The following is a 20,580-nucleotide window of genomic DNA, read 5'->3' as shown; positions in this document are numbered from 1 at the left end:
TTTTTTTTGCTATACTGTATTGAGTGCGTGCTGAATATATACGTTCTTTCACACAGCTGGCTGGGGTGTGTGTAGTTGCCTGTTTTATGTGTAGGGTGTAGCGGAGGAGGAGGAGGAGGAAGGTGGTGCAGGGCTAAGCCCCTGCCTGGCTCTTGAGCTCTGCAGGAAGGCGTGGGGTCCCTGGGCTGAGCCATCCTCCTCTATCCTGCAGCAGCCTCCCTGGTCCCAGGCTCAGAATGGAGAATTTCTAGAGACAGTGATTGATGCTCGGGCCCTGAGGGGGGTTCCCTGCTGGAATGGGACCCAAAGAGCCCCTCAGACCTCTGAAGTGGGGTGGCACAGCCCCTACAAAAGATGTTGCATTTTGCCCTCTGCCTCCAAGGCTCGAGTTGGGTTTTTTCCTGTTGTGTTGACAACAGGAATTGGCTCATTTTTGTTACTCTCCTTTTTGACACGTGTGTGGATTTAAAAATCTGTTGCTTTCACTTAAGCTGGACATTAAGTGTTTAAGAAACTGTTGGGGGGTGGGGTGGGGAAACGAGGGATCATTGGGATTTTGTTTACTTTTTGGCAATGTCCAAAATCACCACAACGTTTCAGGGCAAGAAAAAACCTGGAGTGCATGGAGCTGCCCCAGCTCTGTTTCTCTCTCTTGGCTTTCTCTGCATTTATTTCCTGAGGTCTTCTCTGGTTTGGAGCTGTTGGTTTTGTCCATGGGCCCATGGTTTTCTGAGATCCTGAGAAGCCAAGTTTAAATTCCTCCTCACCCCCAGCAGGCGTTGATGTCCCAAACAGCAAACTTGGAGTGTGCTGGCATCCCTGCTGCAGGGATGCTTGGAATAACAGGAGGGCAGCTGAGCTGGAAGCTGTGCTGCTGGTGGAAAGGGGGTCCTAGATTAACTCCTCCTGGGTTGAGCAGAGCTGTTGTTAAGACCTAAAAAAGAAAGGTTGAGGTTGGGACTGGTGGGAAGGAATGAGCAAAGAGGAGCAGTGCTGAGGTGCAGCTGGGCAGGGCTGGGACTTGTGTGGAGAAGGACAGGAGACCCCAGGCAGGGTGGGTGCAGGGAATCATGGCTGGGATGGTGGTGAGTTAGTGGTGCCGGGGGAAAGCCCTGGAGCGCTGGGGGCTGGCAAGGAGGTGTTGGGCTTTCACACAGCCCTACTTGGGAAGACCATGCTTAAGAGATTTTCTTTCTTTTCCTTTTCTTGTTTATTTCCTCTCTTTGATTATTTTTGTTCTCTTTCCTTCTTTACTTTCAAGAAAAGAAATCTGTATCGTCTAGGGGAAAGTTTGTATGAGAAGAGTTTTGTTAGCTGTCAGCAGTGATAAGGATTATGGGGAAAGACGCATCTATGGTTAAGTGGGATCTCCTATTGCCGTTGGAATAATGTGAAGAAGTGCTTAAAAGGACCCTGTCAATTTTATATATATATATATATAAAATATATATATATAGTTTTGCATTTTTTTACTCTCTGTGGTTTGTAAGATTCTTTTAGAAGCTTGGAAATAAAATTTCCTTCCCCACCTATTTTTTTCCTTCTTTTTTGGAGGGGAGGATGGGCTTTTATTTGAGAAAAACAAAGCTTGTCTTTCCCTGCGTCCCTAACAAGCAGGGAACGTAAAGCAGAAATTACACCTACCTGTTTCTAGGGGAGGAGGCTCAAAGGCTGCCCAGGTGAGTGGAAGGTGTTATGTTCATTCCTGGCATTGCTGGGTTGTGTGTCCCGTGGGCACGGTGGCTCTTCTTCACCCACTGTTGATTGGAAGAGTCAGTTGGAGGGAGGAGATGGAGGAGAAAGGGCAGTATTTGCTTGTGGATGACTCCTGAGTTCGAGGAAGATGTCGGAGTGAGCAGAGTCCTTGGAAGAGCGCTGGAATTCCTTTCTTACCAGGGTTTGGATGATGAGGCTGTGCTCAGCTGAACCTGCTCCGTCCCGGAGGGGTGACCAGTGGATGGAAGACTGCGGGTGAGCTGCACCAAAGCCGTTGTACCGGAGCAATTGTGCTGAAGCCGTGAGGTTGGTGGTGTTCTGCGGGCACAGAGCACGGGCACCGTATTAGGGCTGGTTGCCGGGAGCGTTTCCTCACACGAGGCTTCCCCTGCTCGCACCACGTTCACTCGGGGTCCCGTTTTCTCACCTCCCTCTCCAGGGTTGCCCCTACCCCTTGGGTAGCCCCAGGCTGCCCCCACCCACCACTCCCTTCCCTGGGAAGCAAATCCAGCGCCCTCTGTGCCACCCCACCACGCCAATGTGGTTTGGAGAGATGAGAACTTCACGAAGTTTCCCTTGGGTCTGCTGGGGCCATTTGGTTTGCCTTTCATTTGGAGAAGAGCCCAGAGCAGGCGCTTGGATCAGAAGCTCTCAGGATGCCTTTGAAGGAACAGATGATTTTTCTCTTCTTTTGTTTTTCACCCGCGAGGTGAGAGGAGCTGGCGGGGGGCAGCAAGGGCTGCTCTGTTTAATTACAAACAGCAGTGGAAATAATGCTGAGCAGCACTGCACTGCAGTGGGGGAAAGGACACTTGAGTCATCCTCGTTCTGGAGCTTGAGTGCTCTCAGGGTGACCTGACCTGAATTCAGGTACACGGTGCCTCTTCAAAGGCAGCCCAGAGAACCATGCAGTGCCGATTTGAAACACTGAAGCACAGAATGTGCTTTATTATTTCTCTTTAATTTAAAATAAATGCAGCCTTTGAAGAAAACAGTAGTTTGTAGTAACCAAAGGGCCTTTCTCACGGAGATGAAGAGCCTCCTCCTTTTATCTGCTCTTCTACTTGAATTGAGCACACCCATTTTAAGGGAGTCATTAGAAAATTCCGTGGGGTCTGGTTCAGGCTGGGTTCATCTGGAGAAGGATACAAAATAGCCTCGTTATTTTAATCCCCTTTAATTTCCCTACTGACTACTTAGGTATCAAGCAGAGGGAAGGCAACACCTCAGAGGCAGGCAACTAGGGCGCTTTAAAATTAGCCCTGGGCAGGCATGCTCCTTGCTAGCCTCTGGTGTAGACTCCAGGTGAGGGTTTTGAAGAGGAACATCAGTTTAATTTTCAGCATAAAATTTACAGCATAGAATCATAGAATGGTTTGGATTGGAAGGGATGGTGAAGATCATCCAGTCCAACCTCCCTGCAGTATGCAGGGACATCTTCAACTTGATCTGATCTCTTAGGCCCCATCCAACCTGGCTTTGAACGTTTCCCGGGATGGGGCATCTACCGCCTCTCTGGACAACCTGTTAAAACATGTCTAGGAAGTGCAGTCCGCACATCCAGACTCCAGGCTGGGCTTCATCTGATAAATCCAAGTCAACTCAGTCTGCTGGCACAGCCTTAGGGACCCGTCATCGCTCTGATGAACTCACTGCCCTGAACTAGGTTGGGTGAGTGTTGCCCTAAAGTGTCCTTTTCTCTTGAATAAAAAAAGAAGGCTGGGGTGGCTGGCTGAGTTGCAGTGCCTACACCATACCTGATGTTAGGTAAGCAGAATCCTGCCCTAAGAGGGTAATTCCTTTGATTTTGCCTGCATTGCTATATATAAGGTCTTCTCGGAGCCTTCTCTTCTCTGGGCTGAACAAGCCCAACTCTCTCAGCCTGATCTCATGTAGGAGGTGAAGATTTGGGGGTCTTATGGCACATGCAGTACAGAAACAGTTATTCCATGCCTGGCTCTTCTAAAGCCATGCCAGCTGTTTTGACTACAAGCTAGAGCACGCAGTGTGTGCAGAGAGGCTGAGGAGTCCCTGGGGTGAGCCTGCTCTCTACCCCTCAGATCCGACACAGCCGTGTGTGCAGATGTGAAAACTCAGTGTTAGATGTTCAGGGAAAAGAAAATGCTCAGTGGCTGCAGTGTATCAAAGACTAGGGCTCCTCAGAGCCATGGAATGTGTACGACGTGTAGGGACTGTGTCCAGTGGACACTGCCTTTTTGAAGCAAATTGCAGCTGGCAGCTGTTTTTATTTCACTCCGTGGTAAAACCCGCTTCTCTGAAAAGACCCAGTTTGTGCAAAATGAGTAACCACAAGATCTTTGTTTCCTCATTCCCAGAATCCAGGCATAAGTCTGACTCAGAAGTTATTAATCTTTGCTGGATAAAGAAGGAATGCAATGTTCTGTGAGTACAGTGTCTGCTTGGTAAGTAGTTTTCCTCAGGCTGATGACAAAGAGCTAGGTACTCTTCACCAAGGATGGTTATTTGTGATATTGTCATGTATAGTTCATGTGTAATAATTATCCTCTAATTCATGCAGTTAGTACCTAGTTTGTAAGGACCAGCTTGGAGACTACTGAGCATAGCCATGCATGCCGATGAGGTTTCCAGTGAGGGACAATAATCAGCACTGTGTTAGCAAGCAGCAGAGGGAATATGACATGCCTTCAAACTTGCAAGATTATACCCTCTCATCACACACAGTAAAAATAATTATAATTTATTAAGTAATATTCAAGTTTATGTGGGATTGACTTAGGAAATGTGTTAACCAGACAAGAATTCAGAAGGTTCATGTACAAATCTAAGTGTAGCTTAGAAGAATTTATACAGCAATTTTGTACCGATCAATCCAATTTTTTGCTGAGATACAAATACTCCAGACTTCTTGCTGTACAGTACAGTGAAGGCTTCAGGCTCCTTCCTATCTTTCCTCCCAAACAACAGCAGTATTTTCTAGTTGCTTTGTGTGGATTCGACTCAGTGTCTTTGTATGTCAGCATTCGAGTTAAGCTCTGAGTGGTTTTCTTCTGCCTTAATTCTCCTCTCTAAACCAAAGGGAAGACCCTATTTGTTCAGGCTGCTTGAGTTGTTAAAAAAAGAAAATGTTACATACACAAACTTTACCGAAAGTTCATTCTACTCAAGCTGAAGGCAGCGCACTCGACGGTTTGTTGTCATATATATTCAATCAACAGATGTAGAAGTGAGCCTGGGACCTTGTGGCTGTAAGCCGTGTACGGGATCACGTCACTTTATAAGCTCAAGCTCTAATCAGAAGAAACCTCAGAAGCAAAGAATGTCAGTATTATATGTGACTCAAACCACACAGTGAAGGAATCGCAGGCATCTCCGTAGCTTGTGATTTCGAAGGTTAGAGAAGGTCAGTTGAAAACCCAACTTACTGGCCAACTGCTTCCAATTAGGTGAGGCAGCTTTAGGACATAATCAATGGAAGCGCTGTGTTGACTTCACTACCAGATACCTTGACCTATGGTCTTCTGAAGTAGTTAGCAGACACTGTTTGTCAAATCTACAGTGTTTGAGTTGGTACTTAAATATTACAGAAGTAAATCTAGTCTGTGCAGTCAGATACTCAGCAGCTGTGTTTTGTCTAGGGAGTGAACGGCTGGCATCGTGGCCATATGCGGGATAATGCAAAATGCAGGAAGCCTGCAGGAAGGTCTCTTTAGAAGTGATAGATACTGCATCATGAATTAATTAAAGCATCTGATTGAAAGGATGATTTTATAGTCTAAGGAGTGTGCCAGCACAAGCGAGTGAATTGCTGTTTCTGGGTGCCTGGGGCTGCTCAGCTCCGAGCCCAGGTCCTCACAGTGAGGGAAGGTGATGCTCAAGGGACAAATCCTGCTGTAGAGGAGGAATTTCTCTACTGCTGGAGCTACCAAACTGGACTGGAGCTGGGAAAAGCTCGGCTGTCATTAGCCAAGCTGTTACTAGGTGTCACTGTAGCCCCAGCTGACAGCATGGAGCAAGTCCTTCTTTGGCAAAAAAAACCCTGGGAGAGGGAGGAGTCCAACAAAGAAACCCAACTGGCTCCAGCTGTGTAATAAACATAAGATCTGAAGCCTTTCTCTAGAATGAATTAACTCACTTAGCATTCAGCATTGTTCCTAGGCATCACATCTTTGAAATCCTGTTTATATGTGATATTTTCCCTGTAACCAGTGTGCTGGAATTGAGAAACCTTTCTTCACCAGCAGCACGGGACTTCATACCTCGGCATCAGCTCCTCGGTAAATGGATCTGCGTGGCAACAAAGAGCTGTCACTCTCTGGTAAATTGTCTATTCAAAATAAGCATTCTCGTTTTTCTGTTCGCTAGTCCCAGACAATGAATTGCGATAGGGCCTAGAAAGTGAAGGAAAAGCAGCTGGCTTGGCCAAAGAAGGCAATTTCACATCTCTGGAGAATATTAACGTGCTAAGGTCAAGAAATGACCTTAGAGAGGGGCAGATTTAGACTAGACAGAAGGAAGAATCTCTTCCCGATGAGGGCGGGGAGGCCCTGGCCCAGGCTGCCCAGGGAGGCCGTGGCTGCCCCATCCCTGGGGGTCAAGCCCAGGTTGGATGGGCCTTGGGCCTGAAATCCAGTGGCTTTTGTATGGTTCTAGATCTCAAACCCTGAAACACGAGAAACAACGCAGGAAGCTTTCATGGAGAACGGGGGCTTCATTTTGCTGTTCACTCAGACACCAAACCTGGTGTGGAAAAGGGCTTTGGGCTTCTCAATATTCTCTTTGACATCACAGGGACCAGGCTGAGCGAGCAAGCACCCAGTCGTCTAACTCACAGAATCCAAGATTACCTTGCAAATAAAAGCAAAGCATTTTCTTACAGTTTGTGATTACAACTTGAAATCTAACCCAGTTCATTGCCCTGGTTTACATCTGTCACTGTCTTGCTGTTGGCATTCCTTTTTTAAAGCTGGATGGGGACATAGAATTTACTGATCAGCTCAAAGGAAAGAAAACACAGCGACTTTGTTAAAACAAAACTAGATGAAAACAAAAGCCTTATTAAATGAATAAAGTTTTTAACACGATGCCAGCCTTCTTTTTGGATGTTCCAGAAAAAAGCTCATAAATGCTGGTGAAGGCAATTTAGCATCTTATTGACTCAAATAGTCAGGGGGAGGGCTGGCACACCCAAAGTGTATCAAGTAGAGTTTGACTGCAACAGAATTTTAAAGAATTAAAGGACTAGAGCCCAACAGCTACAACTTGTACACCGTAGGGTTTTTCTTTGCTCATTGTTTTTGTGGGGAGCTTCAATTAAATCTCTTTACTGTACACTTGATATCATGTACATTTTCCTAATTTCTGAAACTTGCATTTCCTGATCTTTTTTCCTCCCAATTTTTGCTGTTTAATGCATCTCTTTTATATCCAAGGCCCTCTTGCCAATTCATAAGAGCTTGCATCTTTAATGAACAATTAAATAAGAATTTTGTAAAAGTGCATGTTAAGCTCCAAAGCTTACTTTCATTTTCCTCTGCTTTTGGCTGTCTTGAGCGCTAGGAGAAAGGCAACCAGGATTAATAAAGCTTTCCCATTTGAATCCTGATTAGACAGACGATTTAATATAGCTAGAAAAAGCAAAGAGAATGCTTTTTTAAAAAAATGAAAGCATGGAAATGCTTAGAACCAGGATAAGTGAGGAAATTAATAATTAAGATACTGTAAAGCTTTGAATTACTCTCAATTTCAAAATGACTTGTACACAGGCATGACTTTCTGGTTTGCTATGAAAGTTTACTCATCTATGCTTTATTTCATTTTTTAAAAGATTTGTTTCATTTCACAGCTACTCCCAAGACAAGAAAATCTAAGGTTGTAGCTTACATTTTCTGATTTCTGATCTTTTTTTAAAATTCACAGAATCATAGAGTAGTTTGGGCTGGAAGGGACTTGAAATCATCCGGTTCCACCCTTGCCATGGGCAGGGACACCTCCCACTGGATCAGGGGCTCCAAGCCCCATCCAACCTGGCCTTGAACCCCTCCAGGGATGGGGCAGCCGCCCCTGCTCTAGGCAACCTGGGCACCACTCTGATGGGGAAGAAATGCTTCCTTCTATCTAGTCTAAATCTGCCCCTCTCCAGTTCATCCCCATTGTCCCTCGTCCTATCACCACAAGCTTTTGTGAACAGTCCCTCCCCAGTTTTCTTGAAGCCCCTTCAGGTACTGGAAGGTCACTAGAAGTTCTCCTTGGAGCCTTCTCTTCTCTGGGCTGAGCAAGCCCAGCTCTCAGCCTGTCCTCCTATGGGAGGTGCTCCAACCTTCTGATCGTTTTTGTAGGCCAAATGTTGGTTTCTAAAATAAAATTAGTACATGGGATAAAACTACCCGACTCTGAGAGATTTATATGGATTTTATGATGATTTTGTCCTAATTATGCATTCAGAAGAATGACTGAACTCAAACCTAGGGGTAATGCATTCTTCTGAGGTGCATGTAGGAGAGAGCTTGGCATCTCGACCTGGTATTTTTCATTTCTAAGTCCAAATGGCACTTCCAAGTGCCATTTCCAAGTCCAGTTTCCAAGTCCAATGGCACTTGGCACGAATAAGACTGGAGGCTTTTTTTGAACGAGGAGACGTGCAGCAAAATGGCATCTTGCTGATGCGACTTGTGTGGCCGTTTCAGCTAAAGGTCTTCTGCCTCTTCCTTGCAGGAGGGTACCTCAAGTATGGAAAAGCCTCTGTTGTGCCTTTGAACTAAAGAGTGACGCTGTGGGGGTGGAGAGGACTTTCGTCAAAGCCCAAAGGTCTTGTATAGCCGGAGGCTCATGTGTTTCACTTGCCGTTCCCCATCCAAACTGTATTAACACAGACCTGTGTGGGAGGGAAGGTTAAACAGTACAAGCAGCCCAACAGCAGAAGAGCGCTGATGGTAAACGTTTGAAAAAATGTGATCAAACCCTCACTAACTGTCCACCGGTGACGCAGCACGTTCTACCCCGTGCCCCCTCGGGGGGACTGCTCATTTATTTTTCCAGCCACAATCTGTTTACATCAAGTGGGCTGACTCAGCTAGCAAAAAAGCACACGTACTTCAAAAAAATGAATGTACGTGATTCTGTACCAAAATATTTGAATGGCTAACTAACGAATGATTGTGAAAAGCTTCACTGAGCTACTCCTGTGGGTCTCTGGTTTAATTCAGTATTCTCTCTGAAGTGTTCCATTTGAAACTGGTTTCTCTTTCATGTTTGCGTGTTGCTGATAGACTTCTTTATGAGTGTTTTTAACAAGGCCATCTGTAACCTCTGCCTGCTGCAGCTTTGTATCATTTGACACTAAAGCTGTCACTTCAGCTCCTGAAAGTTTTAGGAAAATGATGGCAAATAAACATTTTCAGCATTTTGCAGTGTTTATCCCACTTGCAGTAAATGTCCCACATCAGATGAGCTGGGCTTATATTACAGGAGAGGGAGTCAGACTCATTTACAGCACATTTGACCACATAATGCAGGGCCATTAAAAGATAATTGAGGTTGCTCAGAAACCAGACTCATTCTAGCTGTAATTCTGTCCCGCTACCGTGCGGTGCCAAAGACACACTCAAATGAGCAGATTCCGTACCTAATTCTCTCACTTCTAATGTGATTTGATACCTCACACCTGAGCCCAAATTTTCAGATAGTTGAAAATTTTGTCTGTAGGTTTGTCAGTGATTTGAGGTGACTCTGATTCATTTTTCCAGTCACCAGCCTGGACCACTCCAGCTGTGATCTGTCTGCTCTGCTTCATTTCCTAGCTTGGATCAGCCACGATGTGCCCAGCAGGACCAGGGAAGAGATCACTGCCCCGTGCTCGGCACTGCTGAGGCTGCTCCTCAAATCCTGGGTTCACTTTTGGGCCCCTCACTACAAGAAGGACATTGAGGTGTTTGCTCTGTTTGGTTTTTTTTTAACTGGTTTGTTTTATCTTGTTTTTATGATGTCCAGCCATAACTAAACTAGAAATAACCCCTAATTGCAAGGGTAAACATATCATAACAACAACAATAAAAGAAAAAGAATTGTTCTTCTCGCTATGTCAGTGTTATTTTAGACTGGACACTTCAAAATGGCAAGACTAGAAAGGAATCAGAAGAATCCAGTGTCCCATAGCCTGGGTTCTAATTAAAATCCCTCCCAACATCCAGACAGTCAGGACTGAAAATCACAAGCCCTGCAGTTTCAAGATGACTGATGAAAGACTTCAGACAAGCCACAGGCAGCCACTGATGTGACCTTTTTTTAGATCAGCTCAACTACGATCATAACGCTTCAGTGAAAAGATGTTCTATGAATTTAAAAACATCAAAAATGTCGTTCCCAAGAGCTTTGCAAGGCACAGAACACTGTCCCAGCTTCAGGTGGAGTTAGCCTGACAATTAACTGGAAAGTTTCATTTACAGCTTTGCAATTCATAACAAGCTAAGACAAGGGAAATCTGTTTTAATTTGACGTGTCCATAGTGCTGACCCACTGGCTTGGTCACAAACGACAGCACCACAAATGTATTCTAACTCTTCCTGTCTGCACGCCTGAAGTGCTTTCTTTTTTAATTGAGACCAACTACAACGTAGATAACGATCACTAATATGAAAAACAAGGAGTGAATTTTCTGCATTCCTAGATGGAAGGTCTCTAAGGAAAATCCTGGCGCTGTGGGGAACCAGGTGCAGAACTGGATGGTTTTATGCTTTCCTAAAACAGACCATGACACGGGGATGAACTGCCTCGCAAAGTGTCAGTTCACACTGAGATACAGCAAGAGATCTTGACCACCTGCAGGTACTGAAGATTTCGTGGCACTTGTAACTGTCATAAAATGCAGCATCCTGGCTGCGTTCCACTGGGGGTAATTGATTTTGCCTCCCACATTTCCACTTTATGGTTCTAATTGAATATTTTTTATTTTTTTTTTGGTTTTTGAATAGTGAATCTAATCAACCTTCAGGACAAAACACTTGTTTTGTCTCGCTTTTGACAAACAAGTGTTTTGTTTGCGTTTTGCCTCTGTAATTGAAGCGCCAGCTGCCAATAGTGAAAAAACCCCTATAGAAATTAACAATTATTTCCCCTGTAAATACACTGTACAATATTGCTGGTGTGGAAGAGCAGCCCTTATTCCATGTCAGGGATGGCTGTATTCCAATTATTATAGACAAAAAATGATGTTTATACTTAAGTGTGTTTGTGCTGGGGGAGAGGGAGAGCAAAGAATTTTTGTACATGTGCACTTCCAGAATGCCCACACTGGATGCTGAATGTTAATCCAGCCTTGGTAAAACCTACCTCAAGGCTACTAATAGTGTTCCTGAGAAGTTCTGTCACCATTTTAAAAATTCTAAGTAGGAAAAGGCAGGACCAGCTGGCCTGTGAATGGAAGCAGTGTCACCCTGAGTACATCCCACTTCTCAGGACAGAAATACCTTCGTCTTTTTGGTTTAGGTGGTTGTGGGGGGGTGGTGTGTCCTTCTTGGGGTAGGTATTCTGGTACAACTGGGAAATGCTGTTACTCGGGTGGCATATTGTTTTATGCTATGATATTCAATGCCATGGCATGTTTATAAATTCTCTCCAAATTGCTCTTTTAACTGTCACACCTTTCCCCATCCTTTTCCCCTGAATTTCTGTAGTCTCTTTGGGCACCTCAAGCTATGATATTGTTCTCCTTTAGGCTTTCAATGAGTGTCTGCCAGTCTCAGCCTAAGAAAGAGGCTTTCTGTTCATATGTATTTTCCAGCGTAGTGGCAAATCAATCATCTAGAAAAGAGTTTGCTGGTGAACACTTCTGTCAATGCATTCTGGGAAATAATTTCCTTTTTTATGAGTAAGTAAGGCCTGAAGGCACGCAGATGGGGAAATATACACTGTTTACTGCAAATAATTTGAGAAAGACACTACCAGATTGTGCATCTTCTCTTAGTTGATAGGAAAGACTCTGGCACATTGAATTATTTATTTAGATGAGATGAAACACTGAAAAGGACACCTAACCATATGTTTTAGAAGCTTCTGGCATCACTAGGAATGCATTGCATGTTAATGCCCTAGAAGTACAGCAGTATAATATAATACAAACCACCTCAAGAAAGCAACACAACCTATAATCTTAATTACTCTAAATACTCTAGCAATTACTCACTCTTGCAATTCATCCTATTTTTGAAATGCCTCAGGGGGAGAAATGAGCCTTGCGGTTTTTCCTTGTGTGGAATGTGTAAGCACCATGCGCTGAAGTATCAAACTAGACTCCAATGCAAGCACTGGTTCAAATTCTGTGAAGTCCTTAAAGGTTTCAAAACTGAACTGCATGCACGTGGTTCATGTGCAGCCTTGTTACTTAACTGTTAGTCCTAGAAAGATCGTGTAGAAGTAAGGATGAAAACTCCTACCGGGCACTCTGAGGAAAGCCAAGACGTTTGCAAGACATCTGGAGAAGCCAAAGTCTATCGCAATTTGCTAAACGACCTTGCTGTAATAGTTTATTTACTTACAGCTTCCGTAGTGGGGTCTTGTCCATGACTTGAACTCCTTAGGGTCATGGAAACTTGTCAGTAACAATGGAGTAATAGAATTTGTGAGTGAGTGTTTTGAGTGCTTACCGAGAAGTCTTTCTTTGGTTGCTGAGTATGCTGATCTCTTTGCTCAGCCCTAGCATCACCTTATCACGCAATCAATCCACTCTGAGATTAATTTCTCAGGAAATGGTATTCTTGACTATCATGTAAAAAATGAGGCTCTTAATTTCAATATTTCAGTTTATCATTCCTGTATTTCTTTCTTTAAAAATCCATATTCGTTAAAAAAGGGGGAGAGGGGGAAGCCGTATTGTGAAGATGTTAAATTATTCTGTTGCTTAGTTTGCTAAATTCCACATCTTGCATAATGTTACGAAGGGCAAACAATGAAATCCTTGGCTGCTCTCCCTTAATCTGCTTCTCTCCTACAATGTTGTATCTACATAACAAACAACATTTTTTTTCCATTGCCACACTTTAATTACAGGTTTTCACTATGCAAAGCCACTGGATGTTGGGCAGTTCAGTGAAATGCTCTGGGATTATACAATCTGAGCTGAAGATGAATAAATTCTCTTTACATTTCTTGCAATCTGCATAAGTAAGCATATCTCTTTCTTGCAGTTTAGCAGGTTTTGATTGATGTTGACATTTCACTACACATTGAAATATTGCAAGGCAGCAATATCAAAATAGGATTATGGACTCTTATCTGAAGAGAGGCAGTTTCTTACCCACAACTGTTGGTGATTTCTGTACCATGCATTCACGTTAAAATTGTCCGCATCAATTATCGGGTTCTGCTTGCACAGCTCACAGGTCTTCACAGCCCCCACATCAGCCTCTGCAATAAGGAGAAAATGAAATCTTTAACCTTAAACTACATCGTGCCTGTTATAAAATTAGAACAAGGAAATTTCTTTATTTCAAAGCGGTTTTCTACAGATTGCTATCTTTTTATTGGAATTCTGAATCATTTGAAACCGTGGCATTTTTTATACTGAACACGTGTAATAGTAGGGATAATTGGAATAGACTCCTGTTAAATTCTGTGTGGTATGTGACTGCACTGGATTTCTTGTTTGCTTTTAATTGACAATCTGTAGTTTTTACAGAATAAAACTGCAGGGATCATGAGCCACGCAAATTTAAACACAGTAGCAGACAACATATATAAACCTCTGTCTAAGGCCTGATCAGCACCACCAAAGCCAAGTAATTACCTGGAATTGATTACCTGTGTTTTCCCTGCTGTTTTTTAGACAACAATGAATTTCATTTAAGTTCTTCAAAATAAATGGACACCCCACCCACCCTATAAACTGATTCTCTGTTCCCCTTTTCTCCTAAAGAAAGGTGTGGAATGAAAACCTCTAAAGAGGAGAAAGCTTTCTATGTACACAGATGGCTGCCTTGAAAAGCAAACAAAAAAAACCCCAAAGAAACCCTCACCACACACTTCCCTAACCAGAATCACAAGTCCCACTTGCTAAGGTTGGTTTCTCCTCAAACAGCCTCCTCGGGACAATGCTCCACTTAGTTCTTCCATTGCTTAACATCTCACCTCCTCTTGTCTTCTACTGGCTCCCAAATCACCCAAGGAACTCTCTTAACAGGCTCATGTCCCCAGTTGCTGTCGGTTACCACTGAGGGGAAACTTAAATTATTCTGTGAGGGTGGGATTTGGGGAAGGTTTGGGAAATGCGACTCACTTCCCTAAGCTGGGGGCAAGCCGGGTATTTAAACGCTGAAGGCCTGGCAAGGAACCAAGTACACAGGATTTCACTGCTCCATCATCTGCCTTTAAAACTGAAGAAACAAAGCTGGCATAAGCTATTGTCTTCCTGCATAGGGGATTGGCATTTATACAATCTACACTAAGTTAGGATGTGTGTATATCTCATATACCTACTTACATCCTTTCTGGAGGTTAATTCTCTGGTTATTATCTGATGGTGGTTTTAAATTTGTATTTTAAAGTGCTTATTTGCAAAGAGTAAGTTGAAAATCATGCACCTCACCTAGGAACTTCAGAACCCAGAGTATATCTAAGTGCTTTAGCGACCTTCCAGTACCTGAAGGGGCTACAATAAAGCTGAGGAGGGACTGTTCACAAAAGCTTGTAGTGACAGGACTGGGGACAATGGGTATAAACTGGAGAGGGGCAGATTTAGACTAGACAGAAGGAGGAATTTCTTCCTGATGAGAGTGGGGAGGCCCTGGAACGGGTTACCCAGGAAAGCTGTGGCTGCCCCATCCCTGGAGATGTTCAAGGCCAGGTCCTTGGGCAGCCTGATCCAGTGGGAAGCGTCCCTGCCCATGGCAGAGGTGGAACTGGATGATCTTTAAGGTCATTAAAGAAGGGACCTTAGAGGTCATCTAGTTCCAACCCCCCTGCGATGGGTAGGTTTGGTTTGGTTTGCCTACACGTTTTGTGTTGAGAAAGAAGGAAAAGGCTGTTGTCTGAAAGCTGGAATAATGAGACCCGTTTACCTGCAAAGGTTTCAGTTTTTTTCTACTCTGTCTTTGGTTATCTTTTCTCCCATTTCTGGTGTGCATCCCCCTAAGACTCTTGGACAGAACAAGTATGATTACTAACTCCAACTAGCGTCATTAGGAGACTGAGGAAACTTGAAAGAAGGGAGGGTTCCTGCTGGCACAGCAGGAAAAAGAAACATTTACAACCTTTCAGTGCAAACCAGGAAAAACCTCCTCTCTGATGGGATCATTACCTCCACACAGCATGGCACCCCCAGTTCCAAATTTCCCTAACTTTCGAGGAGAAAGGCTTCATTCTGAAACTTCTGTCGAGCTGCCTGCCATGTCCCCTGGGACAGCTGACAAACTCTGAAATACAGACAGTTGGTTTATTTGCAGTGAAGCTGGGAACAGAAACATTTTTTTCTGATAGCATCTCTAGATCTAATTGCTTAAGCAGTTTCTTGAGACAGAGTGAGCAGCTTGTTGATTACAATGAGCAGCAGGAAAACCTATTGCTTCTTCATGCTGCCTTTATTGGAAAGTCTCTGCAGTCAAAGAAATTACTGTATTTAGACCACAGATAGAAAATAGGACAAGCAAACAGTTACAAATGACTTTGAGCCAAGCTGTGTCTCTGAAATTGAACTTCTGATTATGGCTGAAATGTATAAAGAAGCTACGTTTTCAAGACTTGGTGCTGGTTAAGTGGGACCTATCCCAAAGGGAAGCCTTAGAACTTGCCCTTTCACCCCTTTATCTGATTGTGCTATTAGCCACATGTACCAGTGCCCAAAGATCACGCTCATGGGTTGTGGTGGACTTTGTCACATTGCGGAATCTATTTTTTGTCTCCAACTCTGTGACAACAAAACCTCACAACTCTCTCTGACATCACTGCCCAAGAAAGCTTGGTTAAAGCTTAGATGTGTTTATTGATGTTCAGGAATAAAGCAAGTGAGTGTGACTTGCAGAATTAGTATCATGATGCAAACAGGTTGCCCAGGGAAGCTGTGGCTGCCCCATCCCTGGAGGGGCTCAAGGCCAGGTTGAACAGGGCTTGGGTGGCCTGATCTAGTGGGAGGCGTCCCTGCCTATCACAGGGGGTTGGAACTGGATGATTTTTAAAGTCCCTTCCAACCTAAGTTATTCTATGATTCTATACTGGTATCAACATTATAGCACAGTCAGTTATTGGTAAATCTAATTCTAGTACGTTTCTTGTTAACAATATTAATTCATTCATGAGATTTTCTAGAACGCAGACAGAAAATCAATACTGCTTGTCTGGTAGGACATGTGTAGGAGCATGTGAAGAACATTAATAGATGCTACTAAATGATGCAGTGGCACCTACAAGGCCAATTGATACTTACCTCCTTCATGGAATGTGCTCTGACCCGCCTGGTCCTTGCTCGGTTGAGTACATCACTTCAGAAGAAACCACCTTTATGTGAGCAATAGAGATTGCATTGGCAACTTGTCTTGGAGGGGTTTATGTCATGTAAGAGATGGGATTTTCAGTTTGAAGGGTTTAATCTCACTTGCTTATTATACAGTAATGTAAACTTCCAGTGAGCACTTTGATCTGCCTCAGTTTGAATGGGAAACTGAGCTGGTGTTTTAATGTGTACTCTGGGGGAGGTCTGCTGCTTGTTCTAACCCCCAAGGGCACCCTGCAACAGAACTGTCTCTCTGTTAACATTTATGTGCACAACCATATGTTATGGTAACAAAAAATAAAGACATTTTAGAGATTCTAATTATTATCTTACAAAAAAAGTCACATAAAGTGCTAGGAAACGTGATAAATCTCATGAGATGACTGCAAGTCCTATCATCTTGTTTAGTGCAAAAATGTAATTTGGCTGGATAAAGCCAGCCTGCTCTTGCTTCATGATAGATCCCCGACTTCTCCACAAGTGAGAGGCATCCTACCTTCTCATGCTGTCTTCTGGAATTGCCTGGTGCAGTAAAATCTTTTAGTCACAGGGAAAAATACAACTTCCAGGCAAAGAAAAGTCTCTCTGATAGACTGATTTGGTTGTGGGTTAGATCACTCAACTCAAACCCAAACTAGGGAAATGGTAGATGATACAACTGTACTTCCTAGTGTAGAATTAAAGCCAGCTGAGCTTTATCCCCTGGCTGTTGTGTGTGTTCCTTTCATCCCGAGGAGATATCTGGACTACTGTTCTGCTTGGCCTGGCTGCTCATTCGTACAGCATGTTTTCAAATTGCTTGGGGCTCCCTTATCACGTTTGTTCTTGCTGCATGGGTGCAATTGAATGTATTTATTTCCAGTTTCCAACTGTAATGCCATTTTCAAAATGTATGCTCTACCCACCATCACTGCTCCATACTTTACCTTGGCTATGTCCTTCTTTCTACGTCAAGCAAACGGCTTTTACTGTGAGAAGCCATGCAGAAACTTAGGAGCAACTTAGGGATTCACTAAAACACAATGCAGAAGGCAACATTTCCTGTTATATTTAGTTTTTCTTGTACTTCTTTTGGTCTACTATACACTAAAATATGGTCTAGATAATAAATATTTCACCTCTAGCTCCAAGGCATCATAAAAAATATAAATGTAAGAGTAAACTGGGCCCATAGCAATCTCCTCGGTCTTGAGAAGTTTGACTATTTCTTTCTCTTCTTCAAAACAAGACACTTACTCCCTAGATAGCAATTTGAGAGTTCCTGAGGTCGATGAAAGTAGTAATTTCAAGGTGGTGACATCAGAGAAAGAAAAATGACAGTGTTGTTTCTCACAGTTGACTCATTGTCTGGAATCCCAGCAGAAACAGAGCTCTCCTAGCCTCAAACAAGTTTTGAAAGGAAAATGTAACAGGTACTCAGGACCCTCAAAGGGAGGCCAAGATGGCTGGATTCAATTTTGTGCTCTGATAAAACTGTATAAATAGCTTAGTATGCCTTAGCTGCTCACTCAAATGTATTATAAATAAACAAATCATAGAATCATAGAATAGAAGGGTTAGAAGGGACCTCAGAGATCACCTAGTCCAACATTTTAGGTAATATATTGTTTACATGAGATGGATGGCCCAGAACCCTGTCAAGCACCCAGGGGCCTTGTTGGCCTGCAGTGGTGGTCGGTTTCTCTCCCCTCGCTCACTAAGTTGTCAAGGGTCTTGAATAATTGTAAGCAACCCTTTTGAATGGATTGTGGAGCCCTTGGACCCTAAAGAGCCTCTGAAGTTCTTTAATCCGAATAAACTGGAAGATGTGAGAGATGCGTGCCTTCCATTTCCTATTAGTGTCTTCTTGGAAGCAGTGAACCATAACTGTGATGAGTTCCTAGTGAAGGAAGATGCTGAGAATATTCTCAGCTGGAAAGTGGTGCAACCCAAGACTGTTGAAGTGCTCTTTAAGCCTGCAAGATTTATTCTGCAAGGCACCACTGGCACACCTGCTGTGGTTGACTCTGCTGTGATGCGTGATGCTGTGAAGGAACAAACCCGTGGATGTTGTAAAGATAAAGTCATTAAAATGGTGAAGGGTACTCAGAAATAAATTGAAAGGGGCAGATAACTGAGTAAAATAATCAGGCAAGCATGTTAAGGATGTCAGATAGAAACAAAAGATGAAGATGAAATATATTAGGAACACGATGGGCAAGTGGGAGACTATGTGCTCAGTCTAATGTGGTAGGAAAAAACCAGAACAGAAAGCCACAGGGATAGGCTTTTGGAATAAACTTTCCTCTGAACTACTTGTTGCTGGTTAATTAAAGGAAAGTTTGAGCTGTTTTCTCTACAGCCCATGCATAGAAATGAGCCCATAGTAATCTATGATTTGGCTTTATTTCTATGCTGCGCTCTCTCCTTACATTTCTGCCCATCCCCGTGCCTGGAAGGACAGGGAAAGACAACTGGTCCTGGTCTGCAATGACGGTCTGGCTAGAGGCAGCCCTTTACTCGGGAGGCTCCGTGTTGATGTAAGCGAGTCTTTGAATGGAAACAAGATTTTGACCTTCCACGGGCACAAGATGAGGGCAGTAGTTAATTTTGACTATACTTTTTCCCCAAATACCTGAGGCCTATTTTCTGTTCTAAATTAAGTCAAAGACATGAAATAATGCTGATGTAGGTGCGATTACCTCAGACCTACATAAATGCACACTGAAGTGGGCTTAACCTTTAGTTTAACATACTTGGCTTTGCTGAATGGTGCTGGTTTGGAGTCGGTGAAAGATGCAGTAAATGATTGAAACCTGCAAAAATGGTCACTCCTACAAAACTATTCCTCTGTGTGGGCCTGAATTTTGTCTCCAGAGACATAGCCATGTTCCCAGAGTCTCCCTCAAGAAGAGAGAATCCATCCATCCACTAGGACATTTAGTGAACGATCTTATTATTCTATAAATATTTGAAGCTTTGTGCTTCAAATATCACTTTAAAAAGCAACTCGCTGGCATAAATTCAGACTGACTTCACTGAAACAATAAACTGATTAGCTAATCCTGGCAAACTGTATTGTTTTCTGAGAATTTACTCATACACATTGGTAAGTTGGAACTTGCTTAATGGCTGCTATGTAAGTCATGGAGTTGTTTTGATAAAATTAACTCTGATAAGTAACTTTCCTGTTTCCTTTTGTATTTCAAATACAAACAATTCTTTTAAATTTCCCCTTTGTATCTCAACCAATTACAAAGCTTCATGAAATAGGACTTGTGCCTGTTCTCCTTACAAGCTGAGTGAGTGTGAATTCCTTCACCATGAGGGTGGGGAGGCCCTGGCCCAGGCTGCCCAGAGCAGGGGTGGCTGCCCCATCCCTGGAGGGGTTCAAGGCCAGGCTGGATGGGGCTTGGAGCCCCTGATCCAGTGGGAGGTGTCCCTGCCCATGGCAGGGGTGGGACTGGATGGGCTTTGAGGCCCCTTATAACCCAAACTATTCTACGATTTTATGACTGCAGAACTTTGCCTGCACCCTGCAGGAACAGGGTGATCTCAAAATGTACTTTATTTTGAAGCTTTTTTTTGTTATTAAACTAGTTTGCTTTATTTTCTTCATATAAACAAAGTGATATAAGGACGATGAAATTACAAAGCGCCCACCCTATTTCTAATACTGGGACAAATGACTGAATTTCATGTACCCAGTACTCACCTGAGGTGACTTTGAGTCAAGCATGCTTTCCTCAGCTTTTCTTCAGTCTGTGTTGGGTTTCGGCTGATGTGTTGTCTAGGACAGGAAATTTAAGGCCTGGTCTCTTCTCAGAAGATTTGGCGGCAGATCCACATTTGCTTCCAGAACTCTCATTGGTGAAGGTCTAGAAAAGAAAGAGGTAACAACATCACCAAGTGTGGAGGGAAAAAAATGCGCAATACGAATAGATGGTATAAGAACAAATCTTCTAAATAACAGGAATAAAATGCATGCACTGTCCATAAATATAATCCATAAATATAAATCCCCATTCTCCTCCGTTTCTGTCTTCCCTAGTTTCTCCCCCAAGCTGTTTAACATGCACTGAAGTCCGATTTTTCCACACAACATATGATGTTCTTCAGTTTTGTGTTTGTGTTTTACTTGGGTTCTTCTTTGGAGCGCGGGACTCCCTCTGCTATACAAACCGAGGCCGCCTGTTAGGAATCTTAGTTTTTCTCTGCAGATGATTTGCCAGAGTGATGTCACTGTCCCAAAAATAAAACTGGAAGCTGTGATTCTGTAATGAGAGAAAGTACCAAGATGACAAACAGATACACAAATGAATGTTTCCAGTTCTGTTCATTAGAGCTGTTTAACGTGCAAGTCTAATTTGGACTTGTGACCTTTTGCATGTTAATTACTGTCAAGGAAGCTACAATGGGAGCCATTCAAA

The sequence above is a fragment of the Phaenicophaeus curvirostris genome, chromosome 26 (genome assembly GCF_032191515.1).
Source record: "Phaenicophaeus curvirostris isolate KB17595 chromosome 26, BPBGC_Pcur_1.0, whole genome shotgun sequence".
Classification (NCBI taxonomy): Eukaryota; Metazoa; Chordata; class Aves; order Cuculiformes; family Cuculidae; genus Phaenicophaeus; species Phaenicophaeus curvirostris.
The sequence above is the reverse complement of the archived record's forward strand: the minus strand, read 5'-3'. Positions refer to the sequence as shown.